Source organism: Mandrillus leucophaeus, unplaced genomic scaffold (genome assembly GCF_000951045.1).
Source record: "Mandrillus leucophaeus isolate KB7577 unplaced genomic scaffold, Mleu.le_1.0 Scaffold272, whole genome shotgun sequence".
Taxonomy (NCBI): Eukaryota; Metazoa; Chordata; class Mammalia; order Primates; family Cercopithecidae; genus Mandrillus; species Mandrillus leucophaeus.
Genome location: NW_012102832.1, coordinates 73,266 through 76,665, shown reverse-complemented (window position 1 = coordinate 76,665; position 3,400 = coordinate 73,266). Strand labels below are relative to the sequence as shown.

At 56.2% G+C, this 3,400-nt stretch overlaps 1 long non-coding RNA gene across 1 annotated transcript; it reads left to right on the top strand.

The window, feature by feature from the left end:
• Positions 1 to 2,648, top strand: LOC105542970. Its single transcript, XR_001006558.1, has 2 exons — positions 1 to 48; positions 1,093 to 2,648. It is a non-coding gene; the product is annotated as an uncharacterized LOC105542970 (long non-coding RNA).
• Positions 2,649 to 3,400: the final 752 nt, after the last annotated feature.

The window sequence follows — 3,400 nt, the reverse complement described above, 5'->3', positions numbered from 1 at the left end:
ACCGCCTACGCCCACGCCGAGCACGCGCAGTCCTGGCCGTCCATCAACGTGAGTGGGGCGCCCGCGTTCCGCCCACCTTGGACCGGGCCTTGAGATTGAGACCCCAGAGCTTCACGCTCCGTTGGGGGCCCTGCCCCTTTCGGGTGTCAGCGCACAAACTATTCACCCTCCTTGAACCCCGGGCCACAGTCTAGGTCCCTTCACCTCCCTTTCTCGAGGTCATCTGTCACCAGAAATTGGGGCCTGCCCCATTAAGATTTCGTTCATTTCCTTGGATGAGGATATGGTCTTTGGAGTGAGTGACAGTTCTGCCTTTGATTCCGAACACCAGCACTTAATAGCTGTGGGACCTTGTGCAAGTTACTTTCCTTTCTGATCCTCAATATTCTCATCTGCAAAATGGGGATAATGATTATAGTATCTGATTACCTTATAGGGTTCTTAAGAAGCAGGCAGTGAGCCTAAAGCAGTCAGCACAGTGCCTGGCTCAAGCATTTGCTATTATATTGGCTATGGTAATGGTGGCTACTGACCATAGCAGGCCACCAGCCAACACACAAACAGGCCTGTTTATCCAGCTCCCTCCTTCAGGCCTCAGAGCGCTTGCCCTTTTCTGTCAGTCCTGAAAGACAGAAGCCTATCTCAGGGCTCAATCGTTTCACTGAAATAATGAGTTCCCTGAATGTCAAAGCCACCCATTGCAACCTGGAAAGACCAAAATATACTCCAAAGCCAGACAGAAAATTATTTTGGGGTTGTACCTTGTTTAGGATTGTCCATTGCTTTGAGTTATCCGGGAGCTGTGTCTTAGTCACTCTGGGGGCATGTCTGGGTCTTGGTTTCCCTCCTTACCACAGATGCCGTGGCAAGCTGAGCAGTGACTCTCTCATACCTGCCTCCTGGGGACCCTGTCCCTGGGCAAGTGCGTGGACACAGCTGGTGTGGGGGAGGACAGTGCTGAAGAAAGGGTGGCTGAACCCCTCCTGCATGCCACAGCCCTGTCTGCCCTGGGTCCTGGGACAGGGCAGGCTGGGATGTGGGTACCATGAGTGGGGGCTGGGGACCATAAGTGACTTCCTTCTCTCCCCACAGTTGCTGATGGAGACGGTGGGCTCCGACATCCGCAGCTGCCCCCTCTGCCAGCTGGGTTTCCCTGTCGGGTACCCGGATGATGCCCTCATCAAACACATTGACTCCCACCTGGAGAACAGCAAGATCTAGGGCACCACCCCCACCCACTGGCTGTTTCTCTGTCCTCTCCTGTCACCCCCAAACACTCACTTTGAATGCTGCATGAATTTCGTGGGGGGTCCCTGCCCCTTGCGACCCCCAGATACCTCCACTTGCTACCGAGTCAACGTGCGTGCCGTCTTCCCTGGTCCAGGCACCACTCAGCTCTGGCTCTTCCTGGGAGGTCAGTCGAGGCTTCTCCCATGCTCCTGGTTTCTGCTTGGGAGGTGGGGACTTGGGCTGGGATGGGGATGGCATACCCCTCCCAGGCCTCTCCTTCTGCCTTTCTGTTCTTAAACAGGGTTGGATCCAAGAAGGTGTCTAGTGCTTGGGCCTGGGGTGGGGGGAAGGTGTTAGAGGACTCCAGGAGCTCCTGCAGCCCTCCCCAAATGTCCATCTTTTTCAGATGGGGCTCTGTCTGGGGAGCATCCACAGGCTGTCTTTGGGGTCTCAGAGCCTGCTCTAAGCACTGACCCCAGTTCCTCCATCCTGTGGCCAGCCTAGGGCTCATGGCATGGGCCCCCATTGGGGGAGGGAGATATCTTGTTTCTTGCCATTCCCTACAGGCCAGCCCTGTCCTCCTTTCCCTGTTCTGCCCACTCTAGGGAATAGGGAGGGGTGGAGAGGAGAAGGAGGATCCTGGAGGACTGGGAAGATCTAGCATAAAGAGTCTTCTCTGAGGGCCAAGGCCCTACACCATGCCCCTATGGCCAGGGGACTGTCTGCCAGCCTCCCAGACCCATGCCCTCCTGACGCCCCTGGCACTGAGGCACAGATTGTGAAGGCAGATGCCCCTCAACCCTCCACTGGAGCCTCTGACACCACAGGTGCCCTGGAGCCCTTGTGTGACTCAGCCTCTGTTAGCTGGGTGGGTGTCACCAGCCCCTGCCTCCCAGGCCAGAACCTGAGAACGGGCCCAGGGTGCTTTGGAGATCAACTTCAAAAGAGCTAACCCCTTCCCACACTCCACCCACCCACCTACATTTCCTCTGTGAAATCTACCTCAGAGTTGTACCCTCAGAAGGACGGGTAAGCAGGAGGCCAGGGGGTCCCCAGGGCTGAGGTGGGGAGCCTTCTACGGCGAAAGCCTGCCACCCCACAATGAATCCACCCCGCTCCACTGCGCGCCTCTCCCAGGTCTCAGCTCCGGGCGGGGAGCAGTGGCCGCTACCGACAGCGCATGTCCCGCTCTTATCCAACTCTTCCAGGCCCCACCTCCCTGCACCCCTCCCCTCCATAGAGCAGGGGAGTGAAGGGGTGTGTCGGGCGGGGAAGGGGCCAAGGACATGTCTTTGTACCCTGAGCATCCCCAGGGAGGGGAAATGGGGAAGGGGGCCTGGAGAGGGGAGGTGGGGCCCCCTGTGCTCTCTCAACAAGTTAAAAGTCCAAATAAAACTTACCTGTTCCATCTGTGCTCAGTCTGTGCCCTCTGTGGCTGGGGGCAGGGCGGGGGGCGGGTAGAGCTCTTGGTAGCAGGAGGTCTTGGAAAGTGTATCTCAAGGGACTATGACCATGGGAGGTAGACACTGGGCAAGTAGGGGATGCACGGGGCACCCACATTCAGAGCGGTTCTGGAGGTGTAGACATGTAAGTGGTTGCAGATGACTTGTGGCATGGCAGTCATTAGAACAGATAGATAGATATAAAGCAGCCACCCAGCCCCGAGCAGGCCTCTTGAATTTCCCACCCAATAGGTCTGGCCAGTTGAGGTTCTAAAGCCTTGGGGTTTATCAGTAACAGTTATGTCTTCATCAAATGATTTCTGCTTGTCAGGAACCAGGCTGGGGCCTCAAAGAGGAAGAACATCCGTGTTCCATGTCCTCATGGGTCTAAGAACAGGGGAGGGCCTGGGTTCCAGGCTCAGCAGCTGCCTCAGAAGTCCCACAGCCTGGAAGGTCAGAGCTGGGTCATGAACCCATGACTTCTGTCCCAGCTGGGGCTGTGCCCTATGTCTGCAAAAAGTGCTTCAGTGACTTGTTCATCAACTGGGTGCCTTTCTCTTCCATGTGGCCGTTTTCGGTCAATAGTTCACTTAAAAACAAAACAAGGACAGAGGCAATTGCTCATTGAAGGTGTGAGGTTCGGCTCTAGAGTCAGGGCAAATGTGCCTTCCCATTCAATGCCAAAGACCAGACGCCTGTGGGAAGACTTCCCAGTCACTCTGGGTTCT